Raw genomic sequence first — 18,141 nt, 5'->3', positions numbered from 1 at the left:
TATGTGTGTGTCGGAGAAGCATTTGTAAACATACCAAAGGAGTAATAAAAACACATTAAGAGCTGTTCAAAGTTATGCTTGTTTATTAATATGTTACACTAAATGATTTTGATCCCACTCTTGCATGCAGCTAAGAATCTTATTATTTAAGTTGCGGGTATTTATTTTAGTTTGGAGCACGTGGTGTGTCTTAGCTGTGAAATATATGTATTATACATGTATAATTTTGACAACAGTAAGTGCATAAAATGTTTTCCAACTCGTTTAAATTTCCAGGTATAGTCCGACCAAGTTTAAAGATGTGTAATTAAACTTCGGAACCAGCTATTTTAAAATTTTATTTCGGTTCTTGCTGAGAATATTAAAATTATGTAATATTAGCAGAGTTCGGACATGATTATTTGTAATTGAAATTCAGCTCGATTATTGCGCGTATATGCTTTGGTCACACCGAACTGTAGCAGTGTGACCGCTCATAACATTTATCGTGTGCTACGTTCGGGCACACTGTTCACCCAGTGCTGTCAGTTGTTAGAGAGCCGAGCGACTGTGAAGACGTACGTGTGTGCTCATACAGTGCTCTCAGAATTTATTTTTGGTAATTTTTTTGCTTCTGGTTTAAATTAATAAGTATTTTAAACAAAATCACGATAATAAAATAAATTAACGCCGCAATAATTATTAATTAATAAACAATTTGTTTAACGTACAATGTTAAAGAAACAATTTATGCAAATTTCAGGCAGTTTTTTCCCCTACTGGCAGAGCAGCAAGCAAAAATAAAAGAAACAATAAAAAAAAAAAAAAAACAAAATGCAATTACACATTGCCGCGCGCACACTGCAGCAGCCACACAAACAACAATAAAATGATTGTTTTGTTGTTAAATGCAACATTAAATGTATGAAACGTAATGAATTAAAAACAAAAACCTATTTTGAAGCGACACATTTATTTGTGTACATTGTACATACATAGGCATTTACATATACGTATATATAAATATATATATTTTAATGTACATATATGGGAGCAATTTATAAACATTTGAATATTAACGTCGAAAATTCACTTTTTTCGCCTTAATAATTGACACGAATATGAACAAATATTTATATCTACCAAAGAGAAAAAGCGTTAGCGCTTTTGTTCAATTGAAAAAGAAATTGAAATTCGCGGAAGACGACACGACGACGGTGAAGAAAGATTTTTACTCGCGTCGCGGTATACTTCAACTGTTTTTGAACTTTTATTGCGTTGCTGCTGAGCAAGAGCGCCAACTACAAAAATCGCTGCGCAGCGGCCAACAAAAACAAGTCGCTGCCACCGAAAGTAAAATACAATGGAACAAAAATGTGTGTACGAGTGTAGTGTTGAGAGAGAGAGAGAGAGAACGAGAGAAGGCAAGCGAGTGGGACTTGAGCATGCGCGATATGTGCTCAAATGTTGCCCTTGTCTACCTCTGCGAATGTATGCGTCTCTGTATTTGTGTATGTGTGTGTACGTCTGTGTCGCGTTATTTTCGCCTTCGCCGTGCTACGCGCTGCTTAGTGTGCGCGTATTCCGTTTATCCGCGCCGCCGTAAACTCACACACTGATTTTGCCACTAGCCGTTGTTGTGTTCTCAGCGAGTCGCCGCTGTAGCTGATGCTTTGTGGCTGTCGTCCGTTGCTTGCCCCCAGTTTGCTTGCTGTTTTGCCAGAAGCCAAAGTATTTTAACTAGCACACTACTGTTAATTAACTACTGAGGCAGTCATTTCAATGCATATTCTATTAATTATATCAATTTAGCGAGCGCAAAAAGTTCTAGCAAAACAACAGTATATAGACACACACATTGCTTATATACATACAAAATATTTACGTACAGAGTTAGTCACCGTTTTTTGTAACAACAAATACATCAAAACATAAAGCGAATGTATGTAAGAATCGATGTCTACAAACAGACATAAACAAAAAGAAAAGTGTACAAATACAAAAGCAAGCTGAAGTAACGGAAAGTTCGTAAACGACATTCTTTGCTCGCTAATGTGGTCGGCATTGTCGGCCCAGAAATCACAGCGGAGCAAGCGAGAAGGCAAAACAACGGCAACAAAGCTGCTCGCTGAGCAGCCGTAGCCGCGAGCTTTTAAGAGCAGCGCTCAATCCAGAGAGTAGCAAGCACATTTCAAACGACGCCACCTACTCAAAGAAAAAAGGTGATTTTTTTTTGTTCAATTTGTATTATTTCCTTTTCTTTTTGATTTTCGTTTTAGTTTTCGCATAGTTTTAACTCCTCTGTAGGCTAACAAATTTGTAAATTAGCTCGTAAGTTTAGCAATTGAAAAGTCAGCAGCACCAACAACAGCATCCACAAAGTGCTTTGACAAAGAAAATAACCATAAGAAAAATAGTACATTTAAAATTACAATACGATAAACAACAATTTGTAGCTAAAAAATACACATTTCTACGTAACGAAAAACCATCAACACTCAAATGATACAAAAACTACCAGTAACAAAAAATATATATAAAGAATGAAAAACTTAAGTTAAATAAACGTAATTTTCATTGCCTTTAACAACCGAAAAAAAAAAAACAATTACACTTTTTCTTCGCTCTCTCTCTCTCTCTCTATATATACATATATATATATATATATATATATATATATATATATATATATATATATTTATATATGTGTGTATATATATACATCCTCGCTAGCAGCTAGTCGCCGTCGCTGGCTCTTTATTTCATAACTAGTTTGTAGCTGACAATCATCACGTGTAGATCTATATGTAAATAGATTTCGGCCAATTATGTATGTCTGGTCGCAGCATTGTGTTTTAGCTGCAAATATAAATGCAATAAATGTGGCTCAGTCCACAAATAACATTCAGGCCAAAGTAAAATGCACAAAATCGAAATGCGCCATTACGCGTCCCATTTTGAAATGTGAGAGTTTCATTTTACGCTCATTTGTCGCTTTGTAGCGCGTGCACAGCACTCTCGTTCATTCGCAAAATATAAACGAGCGCTCTCACTGCCAGCGTTGCCACACGTGCGCCGCCCTGTTTGTCTTTGCTCTGAACACACATTCAAAAACGCATGTGCATGTGTGTGAATTTGTCATTTCCTGTCAGTCTGTCCCTAAACAGGCGACAAATTTATTACCCTTGGGACATTCAAACGGCAAATTTACAGCAGTGAGTTTTATTTAACTACACAAGTGATTGCGTTTGCTGTGGTGAGAATGAGAGAGTGATGGTCAGATTCTTCTTGGATCTGCATGTGTGTGGTTTTAATTTCATTGGGTCGGAAGAGGGACATGTTCTTTTCCTTTAGGTTCTGTCAAGGGCATTCAACCTACATTTGTGTGGAGCGTTTGCATAAATTTCATCCTTGCGTTCGCTAGATGACGTCAGATCGACAGTTCGCCTGCCTGCCCGCCCGCCTATCTGCCTGCTGTCCGCCCAAGAGCACATTGGATATTTTTAAAAGAGCCCCAGCTACAGTGTGTTCAGCATTTGTATCTGCCTACGTATGCGTGTGTCTTGCTGTTGCCATCGCCGCATTCGCATTCCTCAAATAATTTCGTATTTTATAATGGGGGGAAAAATAGCCAAACGCTATATACAGCAAAGCACATCGCATTGTCGCGCGCTCGCGCACATACATGCACACAAACACACGCGCATACCCACAGAGGCAATGGCAAACAGACGCTCGTACGACAATGCTCTGCTCTTGCTCTGCCACCACCCGTCACCTTGTTGACCCAGCTTATTTTTCGCTGGGCCCTCTGCCGCGTTTTCGAGCTAAACGCTCGGGCCCGCGCTGGCGGCAGACTGAACGTTTTCATACATTCGAAATTTCAACGAACTTCGGTTTGTGGCCGTCAACCACCGCTGCCGCTGTCGTCGTCGGCGTTCATTGTGAATTCGCCGCAACTCTCTTTTGTAGCTTTGTAGCGCGCGGAGTGTAGCGACACCATCAAACACCACAGAGGCTAACAAGTTTTCGCCGCAATTTACTCATTTCACTGTTTCCTCTCCTATGAATTATTCGTTGCTTTTCTTTTTGCTCATTACAAAAGAAGTCAGCTGAATCTTTTGTTCCTGTTCTGTTTTGAATTTGTTTATGTTCATTAAATTCAATTATAATTAAAAACGTATATTTTACCAACTCATACTTTTTACTCGACGTGAAAATTACAACTTTATCGTACATACATACATATACATGTATTTGTATATACATATACATGTATTTGTATATACATATACATGTATTTGTATATACATATATGTACATATGTTTGTATATATATATATATATATATATATATATATATATATATATATATATATATATATAAATATATATATATATATAAACATATATGTATGTATGTACATCCACGCTCAATTTTACTCACATCTACATCTGTGTATGAGTTTGCGTTTGCTTCCGTTATCCATACATGCACACGTATGTGTGAACATACATACGTACATGCTGATGCATGTGTGTCAATTTTCATAGTGATGTAATAGTTTTTTAGGTGCGGCTGCGACTTCTTTTTCAGTTTATTTTTTGCTATTCTTTGTTATATTATTCATACTTTGCCAAACGAGGTCAATATACATATGTACGTATGTATGTATGTATGTATGTATGTACGTACATAGAAGTAGAATACAAAATTGAATCGTACGATACACATACAAGCTAAACAAATCCCAATGCCGACTATGGACCGTTGCTTTTCTAGACTGCACATCTCTTTCCAACATTAACCACTTGTCATCGTTGCAGCAATAGATCATCCTTTTGGTTGCCCCTTCTTTTGTGCCATGCTTTTTTTGAATGTATGTATGTATGTATGTATGTACATACATATATATCACGGTACACGTGTATGTGTAACTTCCGCTTGACAAATTTGCATAAATAAAATATTGTGATGCCCGCATTAATGTGCGTGCGTGTAAATGTGCTTTTGATAGTCACACTTATCGCTACTTTTTAGTATGTCATAGCAATATTCATGCACAAACATCTGTATGTATGTACATGTAATCGTTAGTTCCGTTTTTTTCTTGCTTGATCATCCAAAACATGTCTCTGCATGTATGTATGTACATATAAGGGTGTGTATGTGTTTTCTAAATTTGTCCCATTAAAATATATTTTAAAATTGACCTCCATGAAATAAATGGCATATGTAGTTCATGTCATGCAAATATTGCATCCGACGGTGCTTCGTGGTGTCTTCGAGTGTGCTGCATTTGTACATAATATGTACATTCATTCAAATGTATGTACATATGTATTTTCACTGATTTAAAACGTTAAAATAGAGCATGTAAAGCGACGTCACAGTTACACTCACACAAACACATACACTGACAATCATGGGCATGAAGCGCGCGTGAGTGCGGAAACATCGATCGATGGCGTCGTCGTCGTCGTTGTGCTTGTGAGAGGCGTTCAGCTATGTACCTGTCATCGAGAGTAAGAACGCAAATACAACGTAACAGAGAAGATAGCGGTGCTCATGACTGTTCCTCTACCCGCATATTCAATTGATTTTTAAGTTTATTAGCCAGCGTCGTCATTACATGTGTTTACAAAATGGAATTTGCCCTCCTTTTTGGTAAATGATCGCAAGAGGAACTGATTGTGTCAGTGAGTGTGCGAGTGAGAGGGTGAAAAGAGCTGTGCGCGCCTTATCGCTTGCAAATGGCTCGTAATTGATTTTGTATATATACATATGTATACACATTTGTACGTACACACGGTTTGTTTTCCTAAGCTTGTTTGTATGTAGGTTGTGAAAATATCCAATTTCTGACTTATGCTTATGAAATTTTAATATATTGTATGCATGCGTGTGTGCGTGTGACCGTCGTAAGGGGCTGCTCGGTAATCATTGCCGCATTTGTCATCTTCATCGTTACCCTCCCTTCCATAAACGTTATAATCGCCTGATACAACTGATCGATCATCAGATTGCAATGCTTATCGATTAGTTGGGTTGGCGTTAAATATCTGCAAACTGTTAATCTGGTACAACCTTCTTGTCTTGTCGCTTGTCTCATTATTTTGACACAGTTCTCAAGCAGAATTGGGCACCTAAATTGTATGTACGACTAAAGATACGAGTCTGGTGGGTTCGGGCGGCTTTGTGACGACCAGCAACGCAATTAAAATTAGCCAGTGCAGTCCAGTTTATATACATATGGTATATGTAAATGGCTCTACATAAATTAACATATATGTATGTATATGTATACATACATATGTATGTAAGTACATAAGCCTGATTTACACACGCTTGATTATTTGGTTACTGACCATCAAAAACGAACGGTTAATGTGCGAAAGGCAAAGTGAGAAAGAGAGAGAGATAAAGAAAGGCAGAAATAACGAGAGAGGACAGATTTAGGCAAGCAGGGACAAGTCAAAAACGAATGTCAATGTTAAAAATGTTCGCAGTCAACATCAGTAGTCTGCTCCGTTGGACGCATGCGTCTACAGCTTACTGTGGAGTGGGCAACTACGTAATCTTTACCCATGTATATTGCGAATTTGTGCTCATGTGTGTGTGTGAATAGAAGATGGCATACGAAAAGAAATTTACTACTCAACAAGCGGAATATACAAATTCATTGATTTCGACTTTTACTTTCTGTTAAGCTCGTCTTCGTTTTGTGCTGCTTCTGCCCCCATTGTTGCGCTTTCTTTGTTGGGCTTAGTTGTCTGTCGTTTATGTCTATGTAAGTGTGTGTGTATGTTTGAATATGTGTATTCGAATGTTTGCTGTTAACGCGCTCTCTATTGTCCAAGGGTCCAGCTTCATTTTAGCAGAATATGTGTTTGCACACATTACAGTATTTTTCTCAATGTTATTGTTTACTGCTTCTATCACGGAAGTGTGTCATGCCCATTGAGTCAATGAATGGTATGTAAATGCAGTGGTTCTATGTACATATGTATGTAAATACAAATCGAGGCAAAGGCGATCGAAATTGGCACGCCCATGGCTGTGCGCGCACAGTGTGTACACACTGCTGACTTGCAAGCACATGTGATATTCTTATTGGAATTATTCAAATAAACGTATGTATGCTTACCCAAACGATTGCATGCAAATGTGTGTGTATTTGTGTATTAACAAACATATTTATGTTAGTTTAATTGATTTTCGTTTCGATCACGTTGTAAAGTAATACAAATATATTTTTCGGCTCTCGAGGCGTTAATACCCTTCTACTTATATTAATATAAGCAATCATGCATACAAAAGTATGTTGGTACATAAATACTTGCATACATATGTATGTATGTATGTAGCTGTTGATGTGGTGTTAATAAAATTGTGTTTTACCATCTAACGGTAACTGCGGCCAAGGTCAGTCTGATGAGCAGCGTTTAACATTTTTTTTGTCTGTCTTTCTCTGTTCTGTGCTGTCTGCACTCGCCGTAAATGTGCGTGTGTGTGTGTTATTGGCCTGCCAGACATCGTCTCCATTGGCAAGCTTTTGAGCACATTTCCACTTGAACTCTGCTGCTGTGCCTGTATATTGATTTCATTATCCTGCCAAAAATACAAATTTCAGCAAAGCCATGTTGTCTGGCGGCCTCGGTTAACAGTTAATCATAACAAACCGACAGCTGTGCGAGCTGTTGTTGTTGCTTTTTGGGAACCCAAAAATGTCAACGACTTGGAGTTTGTTGTCGTTCCCTATCCCATTGCCTACAGCTTCTCTTTTTGTGTGGTTCATTGACATCTTTGAACTGAATTAAGGGGATGTCGACATTTGGGGTTGCGTTTGGTCTTTGCCTTTTGCCTTTGCTTAGGGATAACAATTATTTTTTCCTTCTTCTTTTTTATGGGATCCATTTAAGTATGGCGCATGTCAGCAAACATTTTTCAACTCTGCCACACACACATACATCCACACACATGCATATACATATGCATTTACATTAGTTTAGTGGAAAGTGTACAATCCTTGCATTGTCGTTGTTGTTGCAACAATATCAACAGCAACTTATTTGTTGAACATATGCAAATGAAAACAGAAACATTCCTTAATACATCCGGTCTATGTAGGTTCCCTTATTGTTTATGTTAACCCGATAACTGTTTTTTCGATAAGACCCTGCGCTCCCAACCCCCTAAAAGCAAACTCTTTAGCTTTTACAAACTCTGCGCTCTCACTTTGAGCCATCGCGTCGCCCATTCTGCTTCTCTCATCATATTTCTAACATGGCATTTTTTATCGGTGTATATGGTTGTATGTACACATGTGTGTTTATCTGCTTATGTATGTATGTATGTGTATAAACAGTGGATCGTGTTCGCTCAAGTCGTCAAAAAGCTGAAATCCAAAAGAGCATCACAAATATTTAAATTCTGTTTGTATGTATACATATATGTATGTATGTATACATATATGTATGTATGTATACATATATGTATGTATGTATACATATATGTATGTATGTATACATATATGTATGTATGTATACATATATGTATGTATGTATACATATATGTTTGTATGTATACATATATGTATGTATGTATACATATATGCGTGTATGTATACATATATGTATGTATGTATACATATATGCGTGTATGTATACATATGTGTATGTATGTATAAATATATATATATACATACATATACATAGATTTTTATTCTTATGTATTGTCATTTCACTTGCAAACAAATATTCTTAACAAGTAAATGTTTTCATCAAAAGCTTATTATCCAAGTTATAGAACATATAGAAAATCTTCGGGTATTCAAAGTTGCTGCATTGTCTGAATTGATTAATTCGACGTACCTAACCTGTGTCAACACTACACATACACATTACAGATAAAAACTATTTGATATCGTTATCTAATTTTGTTATTTCTTTTGCGTGTTTTTCAGGCTCCTTGGTCAAGATTTCAAACAAAACTAATTAAGGACTATTAAGAGGTGAGTGACTGCAATCGCATATCGATAACTAGTTTCGATAACGAAACAGTCGTCGAGTCGTGGGCGAGTACAGAGAGATCGTTCGTGGGTGTCTTGCGTCTCCGATTCGGACACTGAGTAACCAAATATGTAACTGTCGATGACGCACTGAAGCGATTGTATTATCCAAATAGCCGGCAACAAGACGCCGGTCTCACTCTCTTAGACTCTCGCTCATCTATGCACCAGGCATACACGTATGCACATACATATAAATATGTATATGCACTTTGTTTAAATTAAACCGGTTCTGTCTGTAAATCCGCTAAAAAAAACGTTTGTTTCTCTCTTATTTTTGTTGCTTCTGTTAGCAAGTGCAGCTTTTGTCGTGCTGCAGATGCAGATGCTGTCATATTGTTGTTTAAAAAATTTTTTATTTTATCATCAACCCTGTTTGGTTATTTACTATGCTAAAATCAGCTGTTTTTATTTTAGAGCATTTGAAATATCAATAATTTTTGCTGATTAGAACGTTTGGGCTCGACAGGTGTTTCTAATTTTTGTAAAGCCTTATTTCTCCATTAAAAAAATGGTTTAGACTTATCCAAAATAAGAGTTTCAGACAGAATGCATCTAATGCATTACAAATACTATGTCAATATTCTCGATAGGACTTTTAACATTTTACAAACTAAACCTGAATAAAATTTACATAAAGGCTGCACACATACATGTGTACATATATCGATATATGTTATTTTACATATGTATGTACATTTACATAAGCGCATGGCAACTGTTAGCTGACAGCCATTGCTGCAGTGCTTTTGGACAGCTGCAGCTGATTGCTCTGGGGGCGAGGAGCGCTGTCGACTGTCCACTTCACCCGCAAATACAGTTGACGTCACACACATGCACATGCGCACGCACCCACTAACACACATACATATCTGTACACATTTTGAGCTAGGCTGAGCGCTGGGTTCTGCAATTATATAAATCATACCATATTTATATATATATATATATATATATATATATATATATAAATTTGATTATGTCAATTTTGAGACCTAGCTCTGAATTGGAAATGGCGACAAACTCTTGGCGCTTTTGAGTGTCTGGCGTTACAGCACGATGCGTCAACTGCATTTAATCAATAAAACATATATGTACGTACTTTTGCATATATATGTATGTGTGTGTGTATGTATGTATAATATATTGCCCCCTTTTTGCTGATTTTCTGATGGTTGTTGCTGCTGTTATGAATACGGTCAGCTGGTTAGTCAAATACAAACATATATACACATACAAATTGGGTCATGCTTCTGGACTTAACAGCTGCTGTTCGGCGTTAACATACTACTGTAAACGCCCTACATTCAGGCCACTGTTACGCTGCGTCTTATGTAAACTCATACATTTATGTATATACATAAATACATACATACATATTTATTGCAAGCTCTACGCAGTCACCTGTTGTGTGAGTATTTTGTATATTGTTGTTGCCAAGCGCCCGCTACTCCATGAACAGGTTTGTTTACACATGACTGCCAAACAGAGTTCACGTACACACACACAACCTAACAACGAGCATAAGTACGCACCTCACCCTGAGCTTTTTGTTTCAATTCCTATGCATTCTTATTGCAGTTATACAAGCGTTTATACAATTGTTTGATATATTAGTGGTGGGGGGAAATGAGTATTTATGACGCACTTAAATCGTAACTGTTGTAGATTTTGCAACTGATGATGAAATGGTATGATTCATTCCGTTAGAGAACAGGCAGTGGCCTAAAAGATTGAAGCGTGGAAACCTGTACGCCGTCTTGGCGACTTACATTTGTCAACAGCAAAAACAAACTTATTTAGCGATTTTTGCCATTTGCCGTGCAAAGAACAACGTGCGGCGGCTCACGCGTCATTCTCTTTGGCTGACGCTGCGCTTGGCGATCGCGCTTAATCATGTAGTTAACTTCTTGCATATACATACACACATACATATGTTGTATATGTATATATATATATATATGTATATGAATGTGTACGATATAATTTCCGGCCAACGATAATTGTGATGTCATTATATAGTAATCGCAAGCTTTCCCACAATTTAAACACTAATCTAATGAGCGCATACATATTAACATATGTATGTATATATTTACATACATGATATATGTATGTGTGCATTGAAATTGAGTCTCGCTTTCGAGCAGCATATTTGAGCTTTAAAACAGCACTGATAAAAAGCAACAAGAGCGTCAATATAACAGTAACAGCATAGATACTATGTGCTCTTTGCGTGCGTGAGCGTGGGCAGCAAAGGCAAAATCTGAAGAGCGTGAATATTATTAGTGTGCTTTGAACGAATCGGCTGGTAGGACGAAAAACGTGCGGTGGCTGGGACGATCTACATATACATACATACACATACTAAAGTACGTTCTGGATGTACTTTTTTTTCGTCCTTTCAAAGACAATTTTTAAATTCATTCTGTCAAGTTTGGTATCATTATAAATCAAAAATTAAAAAAAAAAACAGAAAGTTGGCACGCCGAAGACTTAATACCTTTGTAGACATTTCCCTTTTGCTGCTATGTGAGAATAGTGCAGCTCGAAAATTCTAAAATATCTTTGAAAACAGAATATTTTGTCATAGGAGATTCCACTATTCCATCGATCTTTCCTATAGCAGCTTTATTATATAGTAGTCCGATGCTGATAAGATTTTTCATACATGTAGGGGCATAGTAAAACTTATAAATGCCAAGTTTTGGAAGATATCTTTTTAAACAAACAAGTATTCCATACAAGTACTTAATTTTCAACCGATCTTTCCTATGGCAGCTATAAGACATAGTAGTCCGTTGTTGATAGCAGTTTGAATATACATACATATATGAGAAGCATACTGAAATCAATAAATGCCAAGTTTCGAGACTAAATTATAATACCCTAAAAATGATCAAATTTAACTTTTAGGTCATTGATAGCAACCAACTGAACACAGTTTTTGGTTGCCTGATTCATGGGCTATTAAAAGCGAGTAAAGAAAACAAAGGACAATGAGAAAAAACCGTGGTAGAGAGAGGGAGAAAAGAAAAGAGAACGAAATATTAAACTGCGCACTCGGCGGGGCGAGATCATCATCGTCCACAGCAGCAACAAAGAGAGTAACAACAGCACGTTTTTTCATTTGAAGTGGAGAGGGGCTCTTGCTGCCCATGTCTCGAAAAGGTTGCTATTGTAGTTTTAGTTTTGTTATACCCCGTACCCATTGAAAATGGGTATGAACGCGTCAAGTGAATATAGGAATTAAATTTGGTATAACGCTTTTTAGGTATCGTGTGCAGATCAATTTTATTTCAAATCATTGTTGACAATGATCGATAAATATCGATACATATAAATATATTCACTACTTGTGGAATGTCAGTATTCGATACCCAGCGTAAGAATCCTTTTTATATAACTCCTATGGTTTCCAAATTTGAGAAGTACGCATTTACGTCAGCTTTAAGCTGCGTACAGGGCATCGCCTAGTCGGAGACTATAAGCGAACTCTTGTTTATATTGTCGTTTTTGTTGTTGATAACACTTAAGTTTCTAGAAATATGGAACGGAAGCCTACATGCACATGCATATGTACACAAACACATGCATACTCCTATATATATGTACGTTCTATAATAAAAGTAAAACAACGCTTTTACTATGTGCTTAAAAACAAAAACTATAAATACAATAATTGGTTTTGCGTGCGGACGTTCTTTGCAAAAAACAGTTGTGGTGCGTACTCACTACCGCAAACTACTACGGTGCATGCGCCATCAAACATTCGAGTATGTCGGCAGGCGTTACTCATTTACTCATTTGGCAGTGTTTGCTGCATTTGCTGCTATCTATGGCTTGTTCTTTTATGACAATGTTCGCCAAAGCTTTTTGCTATTGGCCTGATTTCATTATGCCCAACATATCTTATATTAACATACTTCACATTCTGTGTTTCCATTAGCAAGAGTCCATTGTCGGTTGCTTAAATATAAAGCTGATCAGATTGTCGACTAATCGATTCTTTCCGGCATATGTATGCTCGTCATTCATTTTAGTATTCAAAACTCTGATATAAGTTCAATTTTTAATTGTATTTCAAAATAATCGCTGAAAATGATAGCTTGTATTTTTGTATGTATGCATTTGACAGTCTGTTATTGTTACTGTTAGTTGTATTACACATTCTATGTAAGGTAAATGTTAAATAGAAGACGATCGTTTATCAAAATTGAAATTACGGGTGAGGTGTCTGTTTATAGAATTTTTAATTTGTCATCCTCACAAAGATGCTCCATTAAATTCATTAAAAATTCGTAAGTCCCATCATGCCAATATTCAAATTTCAAGAGTATTTTCTCAACTAGGAGGTAGGAGGTAGGATTGGCCTAATTATTGCTAAGTATAGGCAGTGGTAATATAATAGAGTAGGAAAAAGAACTAGTTCAGTGTGCGATGGGAATCAGTCATGCCTACAAACAGGGTCGGGTCTGCGGTTATTTGCCCGAGAATACGTCAGCAACATTATCCGCATCAAGTTGATCCGATCAGATTTAAAAAATCTATTATACATAATGAAATAAATAAAGACATGTGGAGCGATTTATAAAAAAATGCATTCATTTATTTATTTTAAGGCTCATTTTTAAATACCTACGTTAAAATCCATTTAAACGTAATTCACCGATTGCAGAAAATCAATTTTGCCGAGTGGAAAATGGGGAGGCTTTAGGTATAGCATGAAGTGGGTGACCCGGGCAAAGCCGGGTGAAACCCGCTAGTAATGTACATATGTATGTGCACCAACATACATACATACATATATATGTTGTTTACGTATCGTCAATCTGTATTAAATGGAAGTCTAAAGTCTCTTGGGCTCCCACCCCGAGCTTTATGCAGAAATCGATTGATTTTGTGCTATTTGCTATTTGGCAACAACAAGCGACAATTTCTGAGTTTACTTCTGTATGAGTGTGTGCTTCGCCACATGTGCATGCATGTGTGTATGTGTGCATGTGTATATGCATATGTATGTCTTTTTGTTGCCATTGCTAGAAAACAGTTGTCATTTGGCCTTGAACCTGAATTTCGAAGTTCAGCAACGTTTTTTTTTCTTTTTACGTACGCGATTTGTTTTGCCTTTTGAAGTATGTGCACACACACATGTATACACAAATTTATAAGTGTACATACATATGTACATATGTCAGTGCATAATTGTTGTGTTGGGTTGTGGTGCGTTGACTGGCATTTTTCATTTGGCGCATTTATTATTAATATTGCCAATGTATGTAAGTATGTATGTATGTGTGTATGTATGTGTGTATGTGTGTATGTATGTATGTGTGTATGTATGTGTGTATGTATTGTTGCTTATGCACTCTTTGGGTTAACCGTATAGCTTTGTTGCTAAAGTTTTAGATCGTTGCAATGAAATTAAAGGTTAAAAGGTTGTGGGTAGCAAATGTTCTGAGCACAGGTGTATGTTTATATGTATGTATATATATACATACAAATATTTACGTATGTATATTATGTTTTTTTGTTCTGAGATTTTAATCATAATGGAAACATAAACGCGGAAGTAATCAGTAAGAGAACTTATTATTTTGTGTGTATATTTGAGGTATTCAAATATGAATGTATAATCACATAAACATACCTTAATCCTAATCTCTGGGATAGCAATGAAATGAGAGCGTCCGAAGATGGCGTTCAGATCTCGCTCTCTCACTGACAAGCGTTCCATTTAGAAGAATTTACATATGTACAATTTAGGTGAGGTGTGCCATTGTCGATCGCACGGACTTTACCGTATTTACTTGTTCGCGTTCTAGGTTAATGAACTGGCGCACGTTATATGTACATACATATGTGTGCACATACATACATATGTATGTACAGAAGTATCTAGGGGTCGTTCCCGTACGCTTTCGTTTTTACGCCTTTTGTGTATTTTAAATTTTATTTAACTTTTGCTGTTTTAAGCGTCCAATTAATTTAAAAAAAAACAAAGGGTATCTGCGGCACGCTGAAATTAATATACCCTTGCAACTAAATACTTTATTTTCATCAGATTTTTCCCTTAGTTTATAGACTTGTTTCATACAAACAGACAGAATGGGAAAATGTAAACTTTCTGGGATCGGAGAAGCCTCCTCCTTGTTTTGCGTTGCATATTTTGTGACAAAATTATAATCCCTTATACAAGGGTATCAAAGCAACAAAGCCACAATTAGCTTCCTTTTTGACATTTAAAATATAATTTAATTTTCCGATTTTTGTTTTATAAAAAAGAAAAAACGTAATTGGTGAGCATTGTACAAATATATTGCAATACAAAAAGGTCGTTCCTATATATCTTTCTAACATTATTCGTATATTCAAATACCATTTACAGGGTATCAAAGCTAAATGGAAAATTGCCAAAATGGCTGTCGTGTACATACATACCTGCCACTAATGCTGCAGTGTTGTGAAATAATTGAAATTTCGATTTCGATAGAATGCAGCTTACCTATGAATTTGAATACATACATTCATACGCATTCATCTGTATGTTAGTGTAGGCAAACTGCGCAGATGCCTTCTTCGTCTGTGCATACATACATACATACATATGTACTTCAAATTGTTTTGCTGGGCAAATAAATCTTTTCACATTTCTGCTGTTTTGTATTGAAATTCAAGCAATGAGCACACACATTTGTCATTTGATTTGCATTTTATTGTGCATTTGTTTCTTTTAAGTTTTATTGCTTCCTATTTTCGTTTCGCGTGTCTGCCTCCACGATAGCGTATACCCTGTAGTTAATTAAAAAGGGTTTATCAATTTAAGAAAAAGAATATACTTATTATCCCAATCTATTGGCGCTTGAGTCGAATAACATTGAATTATATATGTATATATATATGTATATACCTTTATGTATTAATGTACATCCACTGGTTGATTTCTTTACACATTTTTGCACATCTCTGAATGAAATTTACTTTGTGTATTCTCCATAAGAATGTATGAACACTTATATTTTGTGTTCGGTGTAGGGTATCAGCAAACTGAACATTCTCGACAAGTAGATTTTTGCTTATTTTATCTGCTGCTGCCGTCGAAAATAGTCGGACAAAAGCGGCTACAGCAACAGAATGCGACGCAGGCGCGCACGCACGCACGCACAGCGCATCATACATGTACATATTTCTATTATGGCTTCCTATGCCAATTGAGTAACTATGTAATAAAAAAATAAAATATGCTATTCAATTAAATGGATCTTTCAATTTCAATATAAATAAGAACTCTTGCAAATTAAAGTCAGACTCAGCTGATGTGCCCATATACATATGTATATAATATATTGGGTCACATATGTATACACACCACGCACGCACGCATGCATATACAACATAACAGCAGAGCAGATATGTATGTATGTATGTGGTTGCTGGTGGTTGTTACTTTCACTCGTTACTCTTCTATAGCAAGTGCGTGGCCCTTAGCGTACTCACTGCTGCACAGCTGATTGTGAGTCATGGTTGTGGGAGGAGAGAGACATGATTCAATAATAATAACAATTTAATAGCACTCGCGTGTGAAGCAAGCGTTTGTCTTATTTTTTGAATTATGCACATTCAGACATACTGCTACTTGTTGTCACATTTTTTAATGCAACCAACAAGAACAGAGCGAACTAGCGCAAATTTACAATTAAAGCTGCCGCTGTTCCCGCAACTCAACGGACATTTGCATTTTACAATTTGCGCTAATTTACAATAACAATTTTTGATTTGCACTTGCTGCCGTTGCTCGCCTGGCCGACCACCCGCCCGGCCGCTCTAAAAATAGCACAGCAGCAGTTGCAGCTTCACGTTCACTGTCGTTGTTACTCATTTGCCGTATTCTGTCGCCGTGCGCTTGCATGTGTATGCGTAGGTGTGCTTGTGTGCGTTAGCAAGTGCATTTGATTTTGGATGCTAAATGACAAACTGCAGCGCGGCGGCAGTAGTCGCAGTTTCGTAGCTGCAGTTGCGTCAACGTTGTGCTCAATTGACATCGCGCCAGATTTTGATGCCGTGTGTGCCACTTTTCGCATGTCGCCCTTGACCCAAAAGTTGCACCGGCAAACAACAAATCGACGCCTCGCCTAACAGTTGCCATACACACACACATACATGAATTTTACATCGGCCCGACCAGGCCACCCCAGGCAGCGTAACTGGGTTAAGGTTGAATTTGCTGTCGCCGCTGTTGCTGCTTTGCGATCCTATGAGCTGTTAACAAACAGACGACTGTTAGCAACAGCTGTTAGGCCTGCTCAGCTGTTGAGAGTTGTTCCGTTTTGTTGTGGGTGGGCGTATATCGGATATATGCACGTATATACATACATACATTTAGGCACTTCGAATATATATATGTATATATGTATACGAATATATTATACGCATATCGATAGCCATATGCGATGTGTGTCATCGATTTCATTGATGTTTAGTTTTATATGCACCATCTGCAGGCCGAGCCGCGTCGACGTCAGCGTGAGCTACCTGTTGTTGTGTTTGCAGTATTTGGCAAGGTGAGGGTTGACATCTTTCGTACTCTGTCTGAGCTAGGCAAGTGTTGAATAAAAAGATTCAAAATGGGCTGATTTTCGTGCCATAAATTGATATTCATATACGATTGTTTGCTTTCTCGTTGCAGACTGTTAACAAGGAACAACAAAACCCCAAGCTAAATTCATAAAAAAAAGGAGAAAGAACGGAAGACTAGCAATAATAATAATTATAATAATAACAACAGCCACAAATCAAAACCTAATTTAAATCTTAAAAGCAAAGTATTTGTTTTTTTGTCATCATTCAAACAGCGAACACAACAAAAATCACTTTAGCCTTATATACAACAACAAAACACTAGTATATTACCATAAGAAATTGCAAGCACGATAAAAGGAAGAAACCTGGCTACGCTCTAAGTAGGCTAAAACAAGCTAATAACACAAGCAGCGACAGCGACAGCTACAAAGTTACAAAGATCCGGCAACAGAACAAGAAAAAGAACTATCGCCTACTCTCTCTCTCTCTCTCTGACAGCAAGGAGAAGGCA

The 18,141-nt window shown here is 37.0% G+C and overlaps 2 long non-coding RNA genes across 5 annotated transcripts; one reads left to right on the top strand and one right to left on the bottom strand.

The window, feature by feature from the left end:
• Window positions 1–440: 440 nt before the first annotated feature.
• LOC135440461 (uncharacterized) lies at window positions 441–18,086 on the top strand. Of its 4 annotated transcripts, none has more exons than XR_010438303.1 (4): window positions 441–598; window positions 743–2,201; window positions 8,946–8,993; window positions 17,737–18,086. It is a non-coding gene; the product is annotated as an uncharacterized LOC135440461 (long non-coding RNA). The 4 variants fall into 4 exon arrangements; XR_010438302.1 differs by having other exon boundaries at window positions 517–598; window positions 1,792–2,201; XR_010438305.1 differs by having other exon boundaries at window positions 529–598; window positions 1,871–2,201.
• LOC135440693 (uncharacterized) lies at window positions 15,744–16,226 on the bottom strand. The gene is made up of 2 exons (XR_010438348.1): window positions 15,961–16,226; window positions 15,744–15,842 (listed from the first exon to the last, which is right to left on the bottom strand). It is a non-coding gene; the product is annotated as an uncharacterized LOC135440693 (long non-coding RNA).
• Window positions 18,087–18,141: the final 55 nt, after the last annotated feature.

The sequence above is a fragment of the Drosophila montana genome, unplaced genomic scaffold (genome assembly GCF_035044405.1).
Source record: "Drosophila montana isolate Dmon_TW-CO22-7 unplaced genomic scaffold, ASM3504440v1 contig_1624_1, whole genome shotgun sequence".
In the NCBI taxonomy this organism is placed as follows: Eukaryota; Metazoa; Arthropoda; class Insecta; order Diptera; family Drosophilidae; genus Drosophila; species Drosophila montana.
The sequence above is the reverse complement of the archived record's forward strand: the minus strand, read 5'-3'. Positions and strand labels throughout refer to the sequence as shown.